The sequence below is a fragment of the Mytilus edulis genome, chromosome 2, assembly GCF_963676685.1.
Source record: "Mytilus edulis chromosome 2, xbMytEdul2.2, whole genome shotgun sequence".
NCBI classification, from domain to species: Eukaryota; Metazoa; Mollusca; class Bivalvia; order Mytilida; family Mytilidae; genus Mytilus; species Mytilus edulis.
In genome coordinates this window covers 1,371,412-1,397,489 of record NC_092345.1, presented here as the reverse complement: position 1 = coordinate 1,397,489, position 26,078 = coordinate 1,371,412, and the positions used below count along the sequence as shown (strand labels likewise).

General features: G+C 32.2%; 1 protein-coding gene across 2 annotated transcripts in view; it reads right to left on the bottom strand.

Moving 5' to 3' along the window:
• The window catches only part of LOC139511212 (uncharacterized), a 28,559-nt gene extending 6,952 nt beyond the window's left edge, over positions 1 to 21,607 (bottom strand). The window contains exons 1-3 of one of the 2 annotated variants that reach the window (XM_071297790.1): positions 21,488 to 21,607; positions 18,883 to 19,037; positions 17,677 to 17,735 (exon numbers count right to left, since the gene is read on the bottom strand). The gene's annotated coding sequence lies outside the window, so the exon portion shown is untranslated. The remainder of the gene's footprint in view (positions 1 to 17,676; positions 17,736 to 18,882; positions 19,038 to 21,487) is intronic. The other variant, XM_071297791.1, reaches the window with a different exon arrangement.
• Positions 21,608 to 26,078: the final 4,471 nt, after the last annotated feature.

Sequence of the window (26,078 nt, the reverse complement as noted above, 5' to 3'; positions counted from 1 at the left end):
GTCCTAGTTAGTAACAGTATGACAGCAGAACTGAGCATGAATGGTCCTAGTTAGTAACAGTATGACAGCAGAGCTGAGCATGAATGGTCCTAGTTAGTAACAGTATGACAGCAGAGCTGAGCATGAATGGTCCTAGTTAGTAACAGTATGACAGCAGAACTGAGCATGAATGGTCCTAGTTAGTAACAGTATGACAGGAGAACTGAGCATGAATGGTCCTAGTTAGTAACAGTATGACAGCAGAACTGAGCATGAATGGTCCTAGTTAGTAACAGTATGACAGCAGAACTGAGCATGAATGGTCCTAGTTAGTAACAGTATGACAGCAGAACTGAGCATGAATGGTCCTAGTTAGTAACAGTATGACAGCAGAACTGAGCATGAATGGTCCTAGTTAGTAACAGTATGACAGGAGAACTGAGCATGAATGGTCCGGTCCTAGTTAGTAACAGTATGACAGGAGAACTGAGCATGAATGGTCCTAGTTAGTAACAGTATGACAGCAGAACTGAGCATGAATGGTCCTAGTTAGTAACAGTATGACAGCAGAACTGAGCATGAATGGTCCTAGTTAGTAACAGTATGACAGCAGAGCTGAGCATGAATGGTCCTAGTTAGTAACAGTATGACAGCAGAGCTGAGCATGAATGGTCCAAGTTAGTAACAGTATGACAGCAGAGCTGAGCATGAATGGTCCTAGTTAGTAACAGTATGACAGGAGAGCTGAGCATGAATGGTCCTAGTTAGTAACAGTATGACAGCAGAGCTGAGCATGAATGGTCCTAGTTAGTAACAGTATGACAGCAGAGCTGAGCATGAATGGTCCTAGTTAGTAACAGTATGACAGCAGAACTGAGCATGAATGGTCCTAGTTAGTAACAGTATGACAGCAGAGCTGAGCATGAATGGTCCTAGTTAGTAACAGTATGACATCAGAACTGAGCATGAATGGTCCTAGTTAGTAACAGTATGACAGCAGAACTGAGCATGAATGGTCCTAGTTAGTAACAGTATGACAGCAGAGCTGAGCATGAATGGTCCTAGTTAGTAACAGTATGACAGCAGAACTGGCCATGAATGGTCCTAGTTAGTAACAGTATGACAGCAGAACTGAGCATGAATGGTCCTAGTTAGTAACAGTATGACAGCAGAACTGAGCATGAATGGGCATGAATGGTCCTAGTTAGTAACAGTATGACAGGAGAACTGAGCATGAATGGTCCTAGTTAGTAACAGTATGACAGGAGAACTGAGCATGAATGGTCCTAGTTAGTAACAGTATGACAGCAGAACTGAGCATGAATGGTCCTAGTTAGTAACAGTATGACAGCAGAGCTGAGCATGAATGGTCCTAGTAAGTAACAGTATGACAGCAGAACTGAGCATGAATGGTCCTAGTTAGTAACAGTATGACAGCAGAGCTGAGCATGAATGGTCCTAGTTAGTAACAGTATGACAGCAGAACTGAGTATGAATGGTCCTAGTTAGTGTAACAGTATGACAGCAGAACTGAGCATGAATGGTCCTAGTTAGTAACAGTATGACAGCAGAGCTGAGCATGAATGGTCCTAGTTGGTAACAGTATGACAGCAGAGCTGAGCATGAATGGTCCTAGTTAGTAACAGTATGACAGGAGAGCTGAGCATGAATGGTCCTAGTTAGTAACAGTATGACAGCAGAGCTGAGCATGAATGGTCCTAGTTAGTAACAGTATGACAGCAGAGCTGAGCATGAATGGTCCTAGTTAGTAACAGTATGACAGCAGAACTGAGCATGAATGGTCCTAGTTAGTAACAGTATGACAGCAGAGCTGAGCATGAATGGTCCTAGTTAGTAACAGTATGACATCAGAACTGAGCATGAATGGTCCTAGTTAGTAACAGTATGACAGCAGAACTGAGCATGAATGGTCCTAGTTATTAACAGTATGACAGCAGAGCTGAGCATGAATGGTCCTAGTTAGTAACAGTATGACAGCAGAACTGAGCATGAATGGGCATGAATGGTCCTAGTTAGTAACAGTATGACAGGAGAACTGAGCATGAATGGTCCTAGTTAGTAACAGTATGACAGGAGAACTGAGCATGAATGGTCCTAGTTAGTAACAGTATGACAGGAGAACTGAGCATGAATGGTCCTAGTTAGTAACAGTATGACAGCAGAGCTGAGCATGAATGGTCCTAGTTAGTAACAGTATGACAGGAGAGCTGAGCATGAATGGTCCTAGTTAGTAACAGTATGACAGCAGAACTGAGCATGAATGGTCCTAGTTAGTAACAGTATGACAGCAGAACTGAGCATGAATGGTCCTAGTTAGTAACAGTATGACAGCAGAGCTGAGCATGAATGGTCCTAGTTAGTAACAGTATGACAGCAGAGCTGAGCATGAATGGTCCTAGTTAGTAACAGTATGACAGCAGAACTGAGCATGAATGGTCCTAGTTAGTAACAGTATGACAGCAGAACTGAGCATGAATGGTCCTAGTTAGTAACAGTATGACAGCAGAACTGAGCATGAATGGTCCTAGTTAGTAACAGTATGACAGCAGAACTGAGCATGAATGGTCCTAGTTAGTAACAGTATGACAGCAGAACTGAGCATGAATGGTCCTAGTTAGTAACAGTATGACAGCAGAACTGAGCATGAATGGTCCTAGTTAGTAACAGTATGACAGCAGAACTGAGCATGAATGGTCCTAGTTAGTAACAGTATGACAGCAGAACTGAGCATGAATGGTCCTAGTTAGTAACAGTATGACAGGAGAACTGAGCATGAATGGTCCTAGTTAGTAACAGTATGACAGGAGAACTGAGCATGAATGGTCCTAGTTAGTAACAGTATGACAGCAGAACTGAGCATGAATGGTCCTAGTTAGTAACAGTATGACAGCAGAACTGAGCATGAATGGTCCTAGTTAGTAACAGTATGACAGCAGAACTGAGCATGAATGGTCCTAGTTAGTAACAGTATGACAGCAGAACTGAGCATGAATGGTCCTAGTTAGTAACAGTATGACAGCAGAACTGAGCATGAATGGTCCTAGTTAGTAACAGTATGACAGCAGAGCTGAGCATGAATGGTCCTAGTTAGTAACAGTATGACAGCAGAACTGAGCATGAATGGTCCTTATTAATCTACCTATACATGCTATAGCTTTGTGACTAACCCTAAATAAAAATCTGTTGATTTAGTAACATGATTCTATCTGTACTATAATGGTCAGTAAATTTAATATGGGGTTGGAGTAAATGTGTAACAAATTTATCTTACCATGGAAGTCTTATATTGGCCATATGATACTTCCATGATCTATATATTTTTATTTTTTTTTGATTGAGTTAAGTCTGCCAATTGATATTTTATCGTATGTTTTTCTTTGTTGTGATGTTATGCTATTGTTTCAGAAAAAGGGAGAAGGTTTGGATCCATTAAAACGTTTAATCCCGCTGCAAATGTTTGCACCTGTCCTAAGTCAGGAATCTGATGTACAGTAGTTGTCGTTTGTTTATGTAATATATACGTGTTTCTCGTTTTGTTTATATAGATTAGACCGTTGGTTTTCCCGTTTGAATGGTTTTACACTAGTAATTTTGGGGCCCTTTATAGCTTGTTGTTCGGTGTGAGCCAAGGCTCCGTGTTGAAGGCCGTACTTTAACCTATAATGGTTTACTTTTTAAATTGTTATTTGTATGGAGAGTTGTCTCATTGGCACTCACACCACATCTTCCTATATCTATCTTTACATGTAATAATAATTTGCCTAGTGGCCTATTAAAGTGATCAAGTCTTCAATATTGGTATACAAAAAACTATTGGGGAATGTGTTCATGGGACACAGATGATGTCCTCGCTTGCATATCATATAAAGTTATAAATGGGCATAACTGAAGAACGGTAAAAGTGACTTTCAACAAAAATTTGTACTTGATTTAAGTTTTATGGTAATTAGTATTGTTTCATGACATTTGGTCGAGGCAACCTTAAGTTAGAGAAAAGAAACACAAAAAATTCAGCATTTTTTTTATTTGTTAAGGGGCATAACTCTGGATAGGTTAAAGTAACACCACCAAAATAAATTTATTTTAAGTCGTTTATCATCAATTTCTTCATCTGATGTTTTTGAGAAAATTTCTGATTTTTTTAAATGTTGTGTTGTTTATTTAAAGGAACATATCAGTTCTACTATAAACCACATTAAAACAATTACATAAGATGTATGTTTCATTATAATATGTTATTCTGATTCGCTATCTGCAATCTCACGTTATTTCTTAATCAACTTCATTACACAATGCAATTTATCATTCATCATGACAAAAGGTCCTACAATAAAGTGCACAGGTAAATTTAAATATAAACTTGATAAAAATCGTGTTTTCATAATTCTAGCTGAAAAATGTAAATATAAGTATTAAATGGTTCTTTTTGTAACTATATAGGGTTGTAAAAGTGTTGACCTTGCGCACATTTTTAGAATGAAGCCATAAAACAAAATGTACTTCAGTCAATGCTTTTACACCCCAATGAAGTTATAAAAAGAAGCATTCAATTCTTAAGTAAAACATGCCCACTAATATTCCCATGTATAGTAGATAAGATAATGGCTAAAATCTTAGTTCAAGGGTCAAAATGAGTGTATCTTAATAGATTATTGGTAATAATTAGGTCTTTCCACTTTTCTGTGGAAAGACCTATTGTATTTGTTCTGAATATTATTTTTTTTTTCTTACGCCACATTCTGAAATTTTTGTTTCGCAAGATGTCGGTCGCTTAGATATTTTTCATATTGTATCATATAGTTTATACGCTTTTAAATTTCACCCTGCTAAGCCGAACCATTTACTTTGTAACAGTTATCTCCCTATTCACTGTTTATCAAGTGAGTGCATCTCCTTCGTAACAAAATAAGATATCGACAAAATTCTTTTTATAAATTGTTCGTTACATCCTCATGAATTTTTGGCCAATTTGGATCGAAGCGATTCGATGAAATTTTTTTGATGTGGAAAGACCTTCAATTGTTCTCTGAACAATTGGTTTTTAATTTCAATAAAGTGATTGGATAAATCAAGAAAACTGTACAAAAGTTTGACATCAAGTTCAACAATATTACAATAAATAGATATATAGGTCTTTTCATTTGTTACGAGTCAGCAGTTACCAATAATCTATTAAGATACACTCAATTGGTTGTAGAGTGATCAAATAAACAAGTATAAAATGGCAATCATGATTTGCAAAACTTATTTTGTTTTCCAATTTGCACATAAACATTATTTTATGTAATCATAATTGTGAGGTAAAATATCACGTACTCTGTGACTGTCTGCAAGGACTTTTCATATGAAAATTTAACAAAGAAAAGGCATTCACCATTGTCTGGTTTACAGGATGCTAATTAGTGACTACTTATGTTGACAATGGTAGGTGTTTACACATTAAAATATAATTTACTTCCCAGGTTGGAGCTTGTACATCAAATTATACACAACAATTGGCCTCAGTGGTTATCAGTTTTCAAAAGTAAATAAACCACATATTTATAGTTATCTCATCAAAATTCAATAATTGTTTTATTCCATATTTCAGGAGAAAGGACCAGTTTAATGACACTTAAATAAAGTACGCTGAACATTTTACTGATATTGTAAATGTAAAGTCAAACGTTTTACCGTCATTGTAAATGTGAAGTCAAATGTTTTACCGTTATTGTAAATGTAAAGTCAAACATTTTACCGTTATTGTAAATGTAAAGTCAAACATTTAACCGTTATTGTAAAAGTAAAGTCAAACATTTAACCGTTATTGTAAATGTAAAGTCAAACATTTTACTGTTATTGTAAAAGTAAAGTCAAACATTTAACCGTTATTGTAAATGTAAAGTCAAACATTTTACCGTTATTGTAAATGTAAAGTCAAACATTTTACCGTTATTGTAAATGTAAAGTCAAACATTTTACCGTTATTGTATTAAAATGTAAAGTCAAACATTTTACCGTTATTGTAAATGTAAAGTCAAACATTTTACCGTTATTGTAAATGTAAAGTCAAACATTTAACCGTTATTGTAAATGTAAAGTCAAACATTTTACTGTTTTTGTAAATGTAAAGTCAAACACTTTACCGTTATTGTAAATGTAAAGTCAAACATTTTACTGTTTTTGTAAATGTAAAGTCAAACATTTAACTGTTATTGTAAATGTAAAGTCAAACATTTTACCGTTATTGTAAATGTAAAGTCAAACATTTTACTGATATTGTAAATGTAAAGTCAAACATTTTACTGTTTTTGTAAATGTAAAGTCAAACATTTAACTGTTTTTGTAAATGTAAAGTCAAACATTTAACTGTTATTGTAAATGTAAAGTCAAACATTTTACTGTTTTTGTAAATGTAAAGTCAAACATTTAACTGTTATTGTAAATGTAAAGTCAAACATTTTACTGATATTGTAAATGTAAAGTCAAACATTTTACCGTTATTGTAAATGTAAAGTCAAACATTTAACCGTTATTGTAAATGTAAAGTCAAACATTTTACCGTTATTGTAAATGTAAAGTCAAACATTTAACTGTTATTGTAAATATAAAGTCAAACATTTAACCGTTATTGTAAATGTAAAGTCAAACATTTAACCGTTACTGTAAATGTAAAGTCAAACATTTAACTGTTATTGTAAATGTAAAGTCAAACATTTTACTGTTTTTGTAAATGTAAAGTCAAACATTTAACTGTTTTTGTAAATGTAAAGTCAAACATTTAACTGTTATTGTAAATGTAAAGTCAAACATTTTACTGTTTTTGTAAATGTAAAGTCAAACATTTAACTGTTATTGTAAATGTAAAGTCAAACATTTTACTGTTTTTGTAAATGTAAAGTCAAACATTTAACTGTTTTTGTAAATGTAAAGTCAAACATTTTACCGTTATTGTATTAAAATGTAAAGTCAAACATTTTACCGTTATTGTAAATGTAAAGTCAAACATTTTACCGTTATTGTAAATGTAAAGTCAAACATTTTACCGTTATTGTATTAAAATGTAAAGTCAAACATTTTACCGTTATTGTAAATGTAAAGTCAAACATTTAACTGTTATTGTAAATGTAAAGTCAAACATTTTACTGTTTTTGTAAATGTAAAGTCAAACACTTTACCGTTATTGTAAATGTAAAGTCAAACATTTTACTGTTTTTGTAAATGTAAAGTCAAACATTTAACTGTTATTGTAAATGTAAAGTCAAACATTTTACCGTTATTGTAAATGTAAAGTCAAACATTTTACTGATATTGTAAATGTAAAGTCAAACATTTTACTGTTTTTGTAAATGTAAAGTCAAACATTTTACTGTTATTGTAAATGTAAAGTCAAACATTTTACTGATATTGTAAATGTAAAGTCAAACATTTTACCGTTATTGTAAATGTAAAGTCAAACATTTTACTGTTATTGTAAATGTAAAGTCAAACATTTAACCGTTATTGTAAATGTAAAGTCAAACATTTTACTGATATTGTAAATGTAAAGTCAAACATTTTACCGTTATTGTAAATGTAAAGTCAAACATTTTACTGTTATTGTAAATGTAAAGTCAAACATTTAACCGTTATTGTAAATGTAAAGTCAAACATTTAACCGTTACTGTAAATGTAAAGTCAAACATTTAACTGTTATTGTAAATGTAAAGTCAAACATTTTACTGTTTTTGTAAATGTAAAGTCAAACATTTAACTGTTTTTGTAAATGTAAAGTCAAACATTTAACTGTTATTGTAAATGTAAAGTCAAACATTTTACTGTTTTTGTAAATGTAAAGTCAAACATTTAACTGTTATTGTAAATGTAAAGTCAAACATTTTACTGTTTTTGTAAATGTAAAGTCAAACATTTAACTGTTTTTGTAAATGTAAAGTCAAACATTTTACTGTTATTGTAAATGTAAAGTCAAACATTTAACTGTTATTGTAAATGTAAAGTCAAACATTTAACTGTTATTGTAAATGTAAAGTCAAACATTTTACTGTTATTGTAAATGTAAAGTCAAACATTTAACTGTTATTGTAAATGTAAAGTCAAACATTTTACTGTTTTTGTAAATGTAAAGTCAAACATTTAACTGTTTTTGTAAATGTAAAGTCAAACATTTAACTGTTATTGTAAATGTAAAGTCAAACATTTTACTGTTTTTGTAAATGTAAAGTCAAACATTTAACTGTTATTGTAAATGTAAAGTCAAACATTTTACTGTTTTTGTAAATGTAAAGTCAAACATTTTACCGTTATTGTAAATGTAAAGTCAAACATTTTACCGTTATTGTAAATGTAAAGTCAAACATTTAACTGTTATTGTAAATGTAAAGTCAAACATTTTACCGTTATTGTAAATGTAAAGTCAAACATTTTACCGTTATTGTAAATGTAAAGTCAAACATTTTACCGTTATTGTAAATGTAAAGTCAAACATTTTACCGTTACTGTAAATGTAAAGTCAAACATTTTACCGTTATTGTAAATGTAAAGTCAAACATTTTACTGATATTGTAAATGTAAAGTCAAACATTTTACCGTTATTGTAAATGTAAAGTCAAACATTTTACCGTTATTGTAAATGTAAAGTCAAACATTTTACCGTTATTGTAAATGTAAAGTCAAACATTTTACCGTTATTGTAAATGTAAAGTCAAACATTTAACTGTTATTGTAAATGTAAAGTCAAACATTTAACCGTTATTGTAAATATAAAGTCAAACATTTAACCGTTACTGTAAATGTAAAGTCAAACATTTAACTGTTTTTGTAAATGTAAAGTCAAACATTTTACCGTTATTGTAAATGTAAAGTCAAACATTTTACCGTTATTGTAAATGTAAAGTCAAACATTTAACCGTTATTGTAAATGTAAAGTCAAACATTTAACCGTTATTGTAAATGTAAAGTCAAACATTAGACAAAAACACAAAATGTTGGTACAAATTGTAATAAAAGGCCCATAACTCTTGTAAGGATTTGTCTGACAGTTTCATCCAGGATGACATATTTGTAGATATTGTCTTGTCGATTATTTTAGCTATTTCGATCACTATCCATCATAGATTTCAAGATAGTAGGTAAAAACGAAGAACCAGTTAAATCTGTCATTTAAGGGCAATAACTCCTATAAGAAGTTGTCTCTGACAGATTTGATGCTGTGAAGACAATACATGTAGGTATAGCTCAACATTCTGAACATTTCTGCACCTGTCATATTTTCTGTATCCATATCAGTTTTTAAAACTAATAAAAACAAGAATGCGTCCACAGTACACGGATGCCCCATCCCCAATATTATTTTGTATGTTTAATGGACAGTGAAAATGGGTGGAAATCTCTAATTTGGCATTAAAATTAGAAAGATCATATCATAGGGAACATGTGTACTAAGTTTCAAGTTGATTGGACTTCAACTTAAAAAAGTTCATCATAAACTGTTATCACAGAGATATGTCTCGCCTTTTTGTAATTTTGATTATGCAAATGTTGAAAACAAAATAGCAATACTTTAACATCTTAAACAAGTTATGAAAATATTCAAAAGTCAATGAACCATGACTGAGTTACATGTCTAAACAATCTCCATGTTAATGAGATGTGCCAATGCTTATACAACTGCATACCAAATATCATCATGACCATTGACTTATTATAAGTCATTCCAAATCTAAATACAAACATTAACTAGTAAACTATAGAAAAGTTTCAAAGTCAATAAGAGGCGGTGGGGCTATATATTCTACTTGAAAATGATAATAAATTTGCATACCAAATATCATGTTGACTTAACATATTATTTAGCAGTTCATCTTAAACTGATCTAATCACAAACTAATACATGTAAACTAAGATAAGTTTCAAAGTCATTAGACTGTGACTGAGGGGTGAGTCCAAATATCATCCATGGAAATGAGATGTGCCATAGCTTACACAACTGAATACCAATTAATATTGGCCTTCCACTAATGGTTCCCCTTGAATTGACCTAATCATAAACTAATACATGATAACTCAGAAAAATTTTCAAAGTCAATAGACCATGACTAAGGGGGTGAGGCCAAATAATCTTCATGGAAATGAGATATGCCGATGCGTATACAACTACATACCAAATATCATTGACCTACCACTTGTGGTTCCCCATAAACTGACCTAATCACAAACTAATATATGTAAAATAAGCAAGTTTCAAAGTCCATAGACCATGACTTAGGGGGTGAAGCTAAATTATCTCCATGGAAATGAGATGTGCCAATGCTTAAGGTAACAGGTACGTAAATGGCTTGTCCGGCGATATTTAAAAGAAATTGCACACTCGTAGAACTTATAAAAAGATAATGAAAAATCGAAAAATTTAAGTTGGTCACCGAACTAATTTCCGAGTTCCAGACATTTGAAAATTGTTAGGAAACAACATAAAGTACATAGACATAACGTCAAATTTAAACAAAAAATAAGAAATTTCAAGCTTTAGTTATTCTGGAGTTTAAACCAATCCTACGATTTTTCTATAAAAATCAAATGTTTTTAGGGTATTATTTTCCTTTCTTTTGATATATAATTTTCAGGGGGTTACCGAACTCCCTTTTTATATATCAGCCGTTGAAAGGGTGTTGCTAACGGGGAAAAGAGAAAAAAATTCATGACGTCGCCGAAAGGATTACGCAACGTCAAGGCTATATCAGCAGAATTGTAAGGACAACGACTGCTTCATCATAATTTGTTTGGCTATACAAATGCGCTTATAGAGCATATTATCCTGTCTGAAAAAAGGATTGATTACCTATTTTTGTTTTTTTCAGTGATTATACGAGATCCTATGTATTTATAACGTATTTATGGAATGATTAAACACAGTGTCAAAGGACATCTTTAAAAAAATTACATATGTTTATAAACATATTTAACAGAAACAATAAAACATCTGTCATTAAAATAGATTCTCCGAATGACGATATACATTCAATGTTCACATTTTCGACCACATTTTTGCTGCTTCACAATAAGGGAGGCGAAATATACCGCGCAACGGGAAATTCAAACTTATAAGCCGAAAACATACTGACAATGCCATGGGAAAAAAAACGAAAAACGGCCAAAAGACAAACAATAGTAAATAAATGGAGAAATGTGTCCATGGGACACAGATGATGCCCGCGCTTGATCTTTGTTTTATGATAATAAGCATTGTGTATACGTTTTATTATATTTTGTTGAGGCAAACTAAAATAAGAGAACGGAAACGAAAAATGTAACAATTTTTCAATATGTTATTGGGCATAACTCTAGAACGGTAAAAGTGACGCCACCAAAATTTAAACTAGATCTGTGTTTTGTGGTAATCAGCATTGTATATAGTTTCTTAACATTTTTGTAGAGGCAAACTAAAGTTAATGAACGGAAACTAATTTTGGGACGGACGGACGGACAAACGGATAAGTGTAAAACTTAATTCCCCCTCCGCTACGGCGGGTACACAAAAAAAACCACACAACAGTAAACTTTCATTCCCCTGATAGTTGCAGGAGGTCATGCATATAAAATATATAAAATTATGTATCAATGGCACGAGAACACACCACAAGTATGATTACATACTTCGATCCAAATAGTACTGATCATTTGCACACTAAAATGGTGTGTTTAATACGACACTAAAGGAGAGGTGGGATATATATAAATTATAGGCAAAAGCCAAACAAAAAGATAATTTCAAAGTTTGATGCATATTATCCGTACTTTTTTCCTATCGTTGGTTTTGTTCCATTTTTATAGTGAGGACAGTGCATAGATGTGAAATTTAAAAACAAATGTATGTACATACCAACTTATTTATTTTTTGTTTTTTTGTTACTTGGCTTCGCCGCGGTTGAAAATATTTTCTCGGAGTCCTAATCTGGTCTATCCCCAACTCAGCTACATGTATGTGTTATTTATACATTGTTCAACACGGAATTTGAACACACATTATATGACGTTCTGATAAATGTATCAAGTCTAGATTTTGTGAGCTTTAATTATCAAGCTAACAATGTACTGAATAGAAAAGCTGCATGTGATTTTGAAGAACCGTCTTCGAGGGAATTTTAACGTATTAATTAGATGTTGCAGCGATTGGAAATCGCCAACGGCATTATATAACTCGTGATTTATGCCAGCAATTTTCCTGTACGTACTTAAGAATTTTTTGCATTCTTTTATCTATTGCGGAAATTGCCAGTGATAAGAAATACGCATAGCAAAAATAAAACTTTAATTTTAATTTTCTATAGCTGCATTTGCACATGTATACATTGTCAAACAGTATCAACTAAATCGAAAAACTGTAGTTTCGAAATTTGGCGCATATCAAAATGAATTGATTGATGCACGCAGAAATTTCTAAATCTTCAGTATAATATAATAATTTTTTATGTACTTTGCTATTTATTTTAATTTATAAGTGGCGGTTAAGAGTTATTTTCATGCATCGGATCTCTATTTTTCCCTTGCCCCTTTTTCATGCTGGAAGCTTGTAATTCACAATGTTCCATTCAATTCAAATTGATTGAAAAGCAACGTTTTTAAATTTTCGTTCATTTTTGAAAGACAGTTTTACTTCCCGTTTGTCCGTGCATAAGGCCCCATCCACATTTCGATTTTCGTTCAAGTTTATTGTCCCTTTCTCTTGCTTCCAGTCTGTAGTAATTTCCGACATTGTATTTCCCAAATTTCATGTCACACAGGCAGTAATTGAACGGGCGCACTACGTTTGCGCGCATTTGGGGATTAAAATATTTTACGTTTGCGCGCAGCTTTTAATTACATTTGCGCGCATTTATTTTACAGGTAATCTCAGGTAAAAATATAAATAAAAATTATATTAAGTTATAAATACCTATTTTTTTTTGGTATTTTCATATTAAATCAATTATTAATTTTAAAAATAGTTTGTTTATCAGTCAAATTATATACTGTTCATATTTAATTCTAAAAGCAAGTAAAAACTCCGTTATAGCTTTAATAAGGTCAAGTCACAATATATGAATGGGCTATGTCACGGATTTTCTTAAAATGTTGCATACACCTCGAAAAAAATCTGCGGTTTTATCTCTTTTTTCCCTGCCTTTTGAGACTTATACTAAAGGAAGGGGTACTGATACTTGTAAATAATTGAACACATTAATAGATAAATAAGTATTATTACCTGCATTTTCCCTAAAAAATTACTGATTGAATACTTTCAAAAAATGTGCCTTATGATAACATTAAGAATGGAAATGGGGAATGTGTCAAAGAGACAACATACTAAGACTAACGGAAGGGTTACTGATACTTATAAATAATTGAACAAATTAATAGATAAATAAGTATTATCATATACTTAGACTAAATAACAAATAAATTTTACCGTATGATAATAGCATTAAATTGACGTAAATTCCATATTTTACGAATTGGTGCTTAGCGGGCTGATATGAAAAGTTTATCACATGCTTCGATTGTTATCACATGCCTTTCCGTAACGTTATCACATGGCATTCCGGTAATACTCGGCCAATTCCGGAAAATACATCTCAATGCAACGTTTTCAGTGAAAAACATTACAAAGTAGTGTACAAAACAATTATTTGATTACTGGAAAGTATATAGTTTAAAATAATAAAAAAAAATAAAAGTAAAAAAAAAAAACCAAATAAATTATTTAATAAATGCATTTTTTAGGTTTTTCTGAAACATAATTTAGAAAGTTTCTGTTGAATTTTTTTTTTTTGTTGATTCGTCCATATTAAAATGGTTTTTTTTCTCTCTCTGTTGAGGTATATGATAGAAAGATTTCATATTGAATGTATCAAATTTTGGGCCCGACGACCGTGAACTTTTTTACTCTATAAACTTCAGGAACCTCGTAAAAGGATCAATATATGAATCTGTTATTTTTCTGTACTGTTGAAGCATATGATAAAAAGATCATAACATGTCATTTTTCATATCGCATGTATTATCAGCCCTCGGTCAATATCAGCCCTCGAGCCATGCGGCTCTTGGGCTGATATTGAACCTAGGGCTGATAATACATGCGATATGAAAAATGCCATGTAATAATCTGATATTATTACCTGTATTTTCCCTAAAAAATTACTGATTGAATACTTTCAAAAAATGTGCCTTATGATAACATTAAGAATGAAAATGGGGAATGTGTCAAAGAGACAACATACTAAGACTAACGGAAGGGTTACTGATACTTATAAATAATTGAACAAATTAATAGATAAATAAGCATTATTATCTGTATTTTACCTGAGTTTACCTGCCAAAAAAATGCGCGCAAATGTAATGGAAAGCTGCGCGCAAACGTAATGATTTTTGCGCGCAAATGTAATGGTAATGCGCGCAAACGTAATGCACCGAATTGAACTCTTTGGCTACAATATTTTTCTACTGTAAATTATTTGTTTAAAAATAGTACTAGTACTTTCATTTTCAAATTCTATTTATAGACCATATCGCGGACGTGAAAGAAAGCACCGTAAAGAAAGGTTTATGTTTATATTTGAATGAGAAAAGTTTAACGTTTATATAACAGAAATATCAAATAAAGAATATCAGTATTATCCTCTTTTTTGTCGAGGATTGAAAACGTCCTAGCCGTTTTCATTGTGACAGTTATTTCTTTGAATGCAAATCGCCAAATGACTGAATGTAAAAATTGTAAGCCTGTGACTATATTTGCTATGGAATTTCAATACATAAAATGACAATATATAGTGTAAGCTTTAATTTGTTATTGTAGTAGTGTATGTGTGTAATGTATGTACGTGTTTATGATATTCCTATCATTACTACATTTCGTTTTCACGTCCAATATCAATATTCCCGATTTTCAAGTTGAGTCTCTGGTCTGTGCCGATTACCAGCGTATAGTAAGTTAATGTATGGACAGTTACCCCAAGGTATTATAAACAAAATACTCCTGAGGCCCATTCTTTGTACTTCAAACAGTTTTGTAGAAACATTATGGTGAATAGAAGATCTTGCAAGCATTAAAGTTGATCAGCTAGTAAACCCAACTCAATCACTCTCAGACTCCGAACATCACGACATATCGAATTACTTTCATTTTCATGAGGGAAATCATTGTTTAACTGTTACAAGATATTTCATTTTACATACTTCAATTTTTGTTACATTTTGGTAAGATGCATTCAATACTCTTCCACTAAATAGACCATTATTCTGACGAAGCGGAATATATTCCGACATCATAAAAATATTTTTTTCTGGTGTACGGGAGATAACTCCCATAGCAACAAACGTCGATTTTCCCGTTTTCCGCTAGAGGCGTTCATTTACGTACCTCTCACCTTAAACAAATACCAAATATAAGTGACCTACCACTTGTGGTTCACCATAAACTAGACCAAATCACAAACTTAAACATTTTTGACGATGCTGCCGCCAGAAACAGCATACCTATGTCTTGCTTTTTGACTCCGTCAAGGTGAGACAAAAAACTACCTCAACCAAAAACTTTAACCTGAACCAGGACAAACAGACAAAAGAATGACGAACAAACACACAGACCAGAAAACATAATGCCCATAAGTGGGGCATAAAAATTGCATTTTACCCTTATTTTCTTTTTAAGCCGATGATGGTCATCAGAGACATTTTTAACCTAAATACCAATAATGGTTAAGGTTTATGTACCCTTCTGTAGCCATTTTTGTACGAATTTTTCAAACCTCAATTGTATCAAAACTAAAGATATAATAAATAATAGAGATAGGCCATTTAGTACATGTTCCAAGGGGAAACTTGATGCAAAGCATTATTTTTTACTGTTTCATTGCATTTGATAGAAAAAGAGGATTTTGTGGCAAATAAATCAAGATTTTTATAGAAAATCCACAGCCTTTAATACAGAGATTTTTGTTATAAAATTTGAAACATAAATTACTCACTTGATTTTCTATGATGTGCTAGTGTTTATTTTTTTACAAAAAGTTCTAAGTAACCTGTAAATTCCAAAGTAACCTGTAAATTCCAAAACACCTCGTGCTGAGTCACTAAAGTCGAGCGCACCGTAAAAGGTGTACTTGATTTTGGCCATATTTATACTTGTCTTAACCAATAACTACATTTATAAACTTGTTTTAAGGAAATCAATGCTAGCACTGCATGCAATAATCCTATATCTATCAGTCATCAAATTGCCAAATATGAGAGTACAAGGATAAGGGCTGTGGATTTTCTATAAAAATCTTGATTTATTTGCCACTAAGTCCTCTTTTTCTATTAAATGCAATGAAACAGTAAAAAATAATGCTTTGCATCAAGTTTCCCCTTGGAATATGTACAAAATGGCCTATCTCTATTATTCATTATATCTGTAGTTTTGATACAATTGAAGTTTGAAAAGTTCGTACAAAAATGGCTACAGAAGGGTACATAAACCTTAAATGTTGCCCATTTGTTTCTAAGGAGATGATTTTTGTTATAGTACAAAAGACAACAGATGCAAGTGATGAAAAAAGCTCACTTGGCCAATCAGCCAGGTGAGCTAAAAATGATATACTGGAATCTCTGCATTTATAATTTTGTAAATATATTATGAATGTTTAAAAACGTACATTTAATTATACATAACATGTATGGGGAACTTTGTAGAATACCTATGTCTGTTTGCATTACAGCCAGAATGGTTGGTTTTTGAGAATGTATTGTAATAGATAAAAGAGACAAAAATGTGGTGATGTTTATTATATTTATCAAAGTTGTACATATATCGATGCTAGTTTGTTATGTTTGGTAAGGAACATGTGTTTATGCTATTTATAGAAAGGTCTGTTTGATTGGATATATAAAGTATGCAGGAAGAATTTCATGCACGGGTGGTTTGATAATAGTTAAAGTCATTCGAGTCATTGCAGTCAAGTGATCTAGATGCTTTTTTCCAAATAAATAATTATAAAAATTATTTATTTACAGGTTGATAGTCCAAGAAGAGTGGCAAATATTGATGTGGCAGTGCTAGTTAGAGACAGACAATTCTCATAATTCTCATTGATATAAAATGAATTACGTGTACTTATTACCTGAATAAAAATGCACTTGACTTTTGCAAGTGGCTACTCCCATGTGAGAGTTTTGTATTATATTGATAAATGTTTTATTTTCGGTTGAGGTTACGAATTAGAACATAATCATTAATATATTGTAAATGGTTAAATTATGAATAAGATATGTAAATTGAATGTGGATAGGTTGATGCATATATAGAACAAGCACTTTGTTGGAAAGCTTTTTAATTTATCTAAAATTTGAAACAGCTGACACCTGCTGTTCCATTACTTTTTGTGTGTTTTTTGTTGTTGTAGTGAATTTGTGTTATTGATAGATACCCCATATCCGTTGTTTTTCTATTATATTAATGGAGTTTGTTTCTCAAGCTATGTGGAGGCCGTAGAAAGTTCATTAAAGGACTTGTGTAAGTGTGTGATGCAGCTATTGTTAATTTAAAAAGATTACCAGCATTTATTGTTGTTATTTTTTTTCTTACAATGAACATAATTGGGTGAGGTTTTGAATACATATCTTGTCAATTTTTCAGAATTCAAAATATTTCTGTTTAAAATGGATTATATAGAAATAAGGTCTTACTATTCTTAAGTCCAGCTTATATTCTTTTCTTGTTAATAAACTTTACCCTCTAGTCCATGCTGCAAAATATAATGAACAGAATAAGTTTATACATATATACACCGACCAGACTGTGCAACGGCTGTATAGCCAGTCAAGGTCGTTCAACACTTCTATCATACATATTTGAGTTCATATTCTTTTTTAAATATTAATAGACCATGTAAAATTAATAATAAAAATATATAACTGTGTAATTTTGATATTGTGACCTTGACCTTAACCTTCGAATTAATGACCTTAACATCAGTAGACCTTTTCCCTTTGCTAAAAATGTTCGGTTTGATTGTTTTAATACAATAAATGTCTTTCAAATAATCACTATGAAACAACAAATTACACTTTATATTTCTATACTTGCGGTTCATTACCATGATTACTACATGTATATAAAGATAGCATCTGCAACCTTTGATGTATTGAACTAAAAATCATTAAGGCTCTTCACCCTAACTGTATCTTTTGGTTTAGCTTACAAAATATGCAAAAGCAACTCAAGATATCAATTTTTAAAAGTGACCTTAACCTTTAACATTCCAAAATCTATAGTTTTCTTCCTCTGCCCAGTATGTATTATCTATAAAAGTGTTTCTTCCCCTTCCCAGTTTATATCATCGTTAAAAAAAATATTTCCAATTTATCAAAAGATATTCAGGTTAATACATGGAACCCCTTTATTACAGACACATGTACATTGTACTAATAGACAAAAGTTAAGCCTTCCAATTGATATTTTCTTCTGTGTTTTTCTATGTTGTGATGTTATACTAGTTTCAGAAAAAGGGAGAAGGTTTGGTATCATTAAAACGTTTAATCCCGCTGCAAATGTTTGCACCTGTCCTAAGTCAGGAATCTATTGTACAGTAGTTGTCGTTTGTTTATGTAATTTAAACTTGTTTCTCGTTTTTCTTTTTTTATATAGATTAGACCATTTGTTTTCCTGTTTGAATGGTTTTACACTAGTAATTTTGGGGCCCTTTATAGCTTGCTGTTTGGTGTGATCCAAGGCTCTGTGTTGAAGGCTGTACATTGACCTGTAATGGTTCACTTTTATAAATTGTTATTTGGATGGAGAGTTGTCTCATTGGCACTCACACCACATCTTCCTATATCTATAAAACAACAACTTTATTTAACCTCCAAGAAATTTAATTAAACTACAAATACCTCAGTAACAACATTTCCTAACTCTTAAATAGGTAATTCCTGATCTCTTTCTACAGTTATTTGCTGATGTACAGACTTGACTTCTTCAAGCTTTCTAATCAAAGCCTCGCTTGCTTCTTGTTCCTCTGTCTCTCAAGTTTCTGTTCTTTCTCAAACTAAAGTATATGAATTATTCAAAAGTGAGATTGAAACAAAGAAATTAATGTGAAGTGCAATGTGTTTAAGGAAATTGGGAATATGTCCATGGGACACAGATATTTTAATCAAAAATTTAAAAAATCAAACTTTCAAAAAGTGAAATAATCAACATTGCACGTAAGGTTTAATATTTTAGAAGTTTGATCAAAATCCTAAACTATCAAATTTAAAAACAATATTTAGAATTTTAATATTTTGATAATTTGGTTAAAATTTCAAAATTTCAAAACTTTTACACAATTTGAAATGTTGATATTTTAAAACTTTGATCAAAATTCCAAAAATCCAAAATTTCAAAACTTTTTAAAACTTTGAATTGATAAGTGTTACACAGACCCTCCCTCTGTGCATTGTGTGTCTATAAATGCATTTTAACTTTTTAAATCATTTCTCTCAAGATGCTCATCTTCATGGTGAAATATCTCCGAACATATAAAACTTTATAAGCCAAAAATAAGAATAAATATATATATATTAATCTTTAATATTTATGATAGATATGTGTACAAGTAAATTGGCACAAATGAGTTCCAAATATTGGCGCAATTGATACATTTAGAAAACAAAATTTGGAGCAAATGATAACCCTGAAAAACAGTAATTGGCGCAAAAGGACTCATGCCTGTATATTTATCTTGATATATTTTTTCAAATAGAAGTTAATTATCCTCATTCAAACATATCAAATTCAACTCATATAACAAATATTTAATACATTTCTATATTTAGTTTTTTTTCAAAAATATATATCATAATCTCATAAATTTGTATATAATTTTAATACATGTAAATAAAGTTTGTTTTTTATTAAAGTAAAAAAAAAAATTTCGTAGTCTGAGTTTGTTCAATATATTTCTGCATATAAATAATGGTAGGCCGAGTTTGTTATAGTCAGAGTTTGTTATTGTCCGATTTTGTTACAGGCCGATTTTGTTTTAGTCCGAGTTATCCAGCAGCAGATCATTTGATGATAGTGGAAAATAATTTATTGAGGGCTGTACACCAGCATTATAAAACAGGTCATGGAGATCCATGCAACATTATCATAGTTGAAAGATCAAGGGTTTAAGACCCATCACACAAGCAATAATTAAATCATTCAATAATACGTTGGCATAATATTTGGTGCTCATTAAAAACATTTTTAAATGTGAAATTAAAATTTAGTGTTTGTTGCAGATTGTGTGTTGCAGACTACTCTGTTAAGTAAGATATGAGGTGGTTCTTGACTGCCTCTGCATTTTGTATATTGCCATTGACCTTAATAACATATTTGAAAATATATATCGTCTTGGTACCTGTTTTGACGCGGACCAGAAATGACGCACCGATTTAGTTTTTGGTTTTATATTTCTAAACAAAAGCTGTGACGTCATCAAGATTTACCGTTCCATAACATGTTGGTGAAGGTCATCTGACTACAACAAAGATGCCTAAAACTCTGCCCAGAAATGATATTATTACTTGAAATATTAAAGATAATGCAATTTCCGCCATTTTATTAAGGTCAAAAACATTCTACCCTTCCCTGGATGATTATCAGTCCTACATCCTCTTTGGCCAATAAAAATATGTAACCGCATGCTTCCCCATTTTGTGTTTTTGAAATCACATGATTGTCATGTGATATGGTTTTACATTTAAGCGGGAATCACAGTAGAACAAATGATCGTCGCTTATATGATTTTCTATGGTTTATCAAATTTTTTTCATTCAATGTATGAGGTAAACATTGATAAATGTATTGTTGTCATTGGTGTTTTATGAATGCAATTACTTTTTATTTTCAAATATATGGAATATATATATCAGTTTGATAAATTTTGTACAATTTCATAATAAAATTGAAAAAAAAAAAAATAATTAAAAATTTTGTTCTACTTTCCCTATGATCATTAAAGTGTATGAAAATTTCAAAATTTGTAAATAAAATAGAATTTGTTGAACAGTGTTATTTTTAAAGAATCCAGATTGAAGCAATTTTTCGATTATCAGGTACGAGCAAGTGTTTTTTACTGGTTTGTTTACAGTGCGTCATTACTGGTACCCATCATTTTTTGACAGTCCGTTTGTAATGTTATCAAACATGATTTTTATTGCTTTTAATGTTTCAAATATCTACTGTTTAATGATTGAAATATATTAACAAGTAATCAATCTTTTATTCCATTCCGTTTTTCTACTTCTTTCAAATGTTTGATTAAATGCAGAGACAAATACAACGTTAGGTGCGTCATTACTGGTTCCTCTGGGATATGAAGCAATGTTGAAGTCATGAAGAGTCAATGATACAAAAAATAACTTAAATAAACCATAAATTGCTATTTGTAAACAGTGGATTGTCATGATTGTGGATGCTCAATGACAATAAACATTAACCATTTGTAGCTATGCATTAATGGCATACCAAGCAAGGACTGTATCATTTTACATTTCAGTTTAAATGAAATATTGCAGAAGAAAGCCTGTAGTACTCAGTTTTCCCTCGTTAACTCACTACCATTCTTTCAAAGAAAACACATGAGGTAATCCGAATATAAAAACAACAAAATAATAAACAGCACTAAAGACGGAAACCGCTATGAATTTCCGCTAAGCCGGTCACCGTCACACTGATCAGTCTGATATATATGTTGTGTACAAGATTTTTTGTACAAGTTATCAGTATTTTATGACCTGTTACCTTCTGTAAATCCCTCCTCTATCAGGAGAACCTGGAGTTCATCCAGTAAAATTTTGTTGCCTTATATTTACATCTGTTTCCAGTCACTATACATTTATCTTTAAACAATTTTATCTATTTACAGCCTATGAGTTTGGTAAACCTTACAACTTTTAAATGTTTATTTACTTTCAAGGAGCACACTACGCTTTTCATGGAGCGAGTAACACAGGCTTCTAGTGATTGATTCCACCAAATTTATGTCATTTTTCTCTAACACATGATACCACTCGAAACGACTACAGTCCAAGATTAATTGTATCATTTTCGAGTTACTAACGCAAATGTCAGTCCATGCAACGGTTCCAATCTTTGGTACAATAACTGTATAAAGCTTTGAGATAAAAATGTCTCTAATACTTGTTAAGTCAGAGCATACGACAAGAAAATGTTCTAAATGTTCAGTTCCTTCCTCACATAGCGGACAAATTGAAGTTTTTTGACCATTTGAAAATTTTGAACGGTGGTACTGTAGAATATATGTATCCAATAACATTTTGATCTTATAACAGGCTTTACGTATACACATTTGTTCTGAACCAGCACTTTTCCATATAGAATTAACAACACCAATTTTACAGTTTTTGATATTTAAGTACCGTAATGACGGTTTTGATTTGGCTTCAGTAAACAGTTTTTCGGACCAAAAGTTATCAACACACTTTTTTACTTTCATTTTCCACTTGTATTTTGTCTCTGGTTTAAGTAAAACTTCTGAGGCACACGGCAAGTTATATTGTTTCAAAATCTTGTCAGCCCTAATAAACCAGCTTTTAGAGTTTTTTCCTTTTGTAGACAGTTGACGCTTAGCAAGATCATTTTCGACAGAGTCACTTCTGGCAATGGTACCAAACGTTATCAGAATCTTTTTGTGTAGAAGTGCAATAATAGGTAATTGACCTAAAAGTAGATAAGCTCCAGCGTTGGAGGCTCTAGCAGGTAAATTTTGAATTTGTTTCAAAAAGTTATTACAAAAGATATCTAAGCGGGAAATATCTTTAGCACTAAGATTTACAATTTCAAGTCCAAATAACAAACGTGGAACCACATATGTTGACCAAAGTTTACATGACACCTCTGGATTAAGTCCATTTAAACCATGTAGTCCTGAGCCCATAAGTGCGTATGAAGTCTGTCTTGCAATTTTTAAACGATTTCCAATAATTGTTCTTGTTGCCTCTACTTCACGGGAGTCTCTATCAATACCAATATGTTTATAATTTTCTACAGTTTCTAATGTTTCTGAGCCAATGTGAAACTTTTCCATTTGATTCCAAAGGTTGCAATTCAAAGATGAGTTCCATATCATAACTTTAGTTTTTTCCTTACTTATATTATATTCTTCTGTCTCTGCAAAATGGGAAGTATAACTAATCATAGTCTGGAGTTCATCAGGTTTTGAAGAGATAAGTAGCAGATCGTCTGCACACATTGGAGTACCCACAAACACATTACCAATTTTAAAACCCAAACTTTCACTTTCTAACTTTTTTATTAGCGGATTAACGAAAAGTTTGTAGACAGAGGGAGACCATACGCTGCCTTGACGGACGCCTTGGAGTTCAGCAAACGAAGTAGATAACTTGCCTTCCCATCGAACTGCAGAGCTCATATTCGTGTACCAGTCATTTAAGATTTGCCAACTTTGTCCAGATATTCCACTTTTAAATATACTTTTTAACAGAGAGGCATGCCAAACAACATCGAAGGCGGATGACGCATCAACAAAAGTAGTAAATAATGTTTGTCCTAATTCTTTTGCTTCTATGATTGCCTCAGTCAGGGGAAGTGCTGCAAAAGTAGGATTGACCCCGGCAGTAAAGCCACGTTGAAGTCTGCTCTGTACCTTTAGTAGTTTAGGTTCCTCTAAACAAAGATGTACCGATTCCATCAATTTTCCCATTACAGGAGAAACTGTTATACGTCGATAAGATTTTGGTAGGCAGATAGGTTTTCCATGACCTTTGAACAACGGTGAAACAATACCTTCTTTGAAACACTGTGGTACACGCTTAAATTTAAATGCTTCATTTATCAAGTTTGTAAGTATTTTGGCTGTTTTTTCACCTCCATATTTAAAATGTTCAGCAGAAATTCCAAATTGGTCAGTAGCTTTTCCGGTTTTCATTTTAGAAATACATTTTTGAATTGTTCCAATATCAAATTCAATAGTTTTTTCATCTTCATGTTCCAATATGTCTTGAAGCAAAATACGGTCTAGCTCAACTTGAGAGCGGTACTGTTGATTCTGCGGTTTTTCAGACGGAGTAGATAAATCAGTGAAATAATTTGTCCATGCCTCACGAATAAGATCAGGTGTATCAAAATGAACATCATCAATGATCAGACAGTCGAGTAAGCGTTTTCCACTCTGCCTCTGACGGCGAATAATTTTATAAAATGTGGCATTGTCACCAGAATGAGCATCCATAATGTTCTGATAGAGAGAATGTCGCTCTTCTGCATTCAATTGTCTTTGGAGTTTTCTAAGTTCTCTTTTCATATCGAGACGTTTTCTGTTTGCAGGGTCGTTTATGTCAGACGGACTCCCAAGAGATTTCCATTTCCAATGTGCATCCTTGCTTTGTTTACAGAGTTGTTGCAGCACAGAGTTCCATGAACGTTTCCTTTTTCCAACAGAAATTGTTGGTGCACATTCAAAGGCGGTTGTAGTTAAAATATTAAAAAGTTCTTCACAGCTCATTTCGATAAATGAGAAAATACTATTGTCAATAAACATATAACTAAGTCTCTGATGAAGTAATTGTTCATATTTTTCATTGTCAAGTTTTTTCCAGTTCACTTTCTTCAGTGTTGAAATCGATTTTCCAGACTTAGTAGTTCTTGTTGAAAAGAAACATGACAAGGTTGCCTGCACTGACCTATGAGATGAAGTGTTAAGCGGTTCATCTATCATGACTTTTATATCTGAGATTTTATCTATTTGAGTTGAGGATATGACTATATAATCAATCTGGGAAGATTGTTTCCCACCGTGGTGGTAATACGTATGCTCTTCTGGGTAGTCCTTTGGCACGGACAGATGTTTCTCGTTCAGAAATGACTTTAAAGCTTTATCTTGGCGATAACCCTTTGACCTATTCACACTGGCATTCATGTCACCTAATATTATAGTTGTTGAGTTACTATACTTTGTCATAATTTCACCTAGTTCGTCCAAAGTACTTTCAAATAAATCCATGGAATAATTTTGACACGGCATATAAACACAATACAAATTAAAATCTAAAATATCATCACTAAGTGTCACTGCACTAATTCTATGACTCCCCTCATTCAAAACAGTAATTTTCTCTGTTATTTTATTTGACCATAACATTGCTGTACCGGCCATACCTCGCGGTTTTGCATAATTCGAAATCGGATCTGTATCATCAACACACTTTATAAGACAACTCCAATTATTTTCAGAACAAAATTTTTCCAATTTTGATTTTTCACAATTATATAGAAAATGTTCCTGAATGGCAATTAGGAATTTGTTTTCATTAAAGTTAATAAATATGCCTTATTGGATGTAAAGCACTCAATGTTCAATGTTGTAAGACTCAGTTGTTTACAGATGTTCCTGTAGTCCTCGGCGGATGATTTGATGTTTGGCCTTTCTCTAAAAAATGATGTGTAGGTAAAGTTTCACATTCCGCATCTACTGCACTCACTAACGGGTTATTTTGAAAGTTATTTATGGACACAGGTTCAGCTCTTTCGGACATGTTCTGAGAGATTTTTAAGTTCGTTTCTTGCTTCTTTCTATGGGCTTTTGCCTCTACATGAGTTCCCTGTTGTCGTAAATTGTTGTTGTTATACGTAGAGTTGAATTGTGACTGATTCCTTGTTGTAGGGCCAACATTTTGGTTAGTGTGCATTTGGAAGACTTGCGCTGGTCCAGGTTGACCTTGAGGAACATGTACAAAATACGGTCGTATAACAGAGGTGCCTAGAGTAGGTGCAAACTGCTGAGGATGAAGTACTGGTACAGTAGTTGGAGGTTTCCTCATGTTATAATGCTGACTCATATGTGGTTGAGCTTGATGTACATTTTGTTGAGCTACATTTTGTAAATTAAAGTTATTTGATGACAAAAGTTTATTGTTTATCTTTTCAATTTCATGTTTCATTGTAACCTTCTCCACTTCCAGAGAGCAAATTCTTGACATAAATTCATACTGCCTTTCTGACTGAGTAGCTTGCATTCGCAGAAATTCCATTTGAGTATCAAGTAGCTTTTGAGTTTGAATGCCTGAGTTTTGACAAT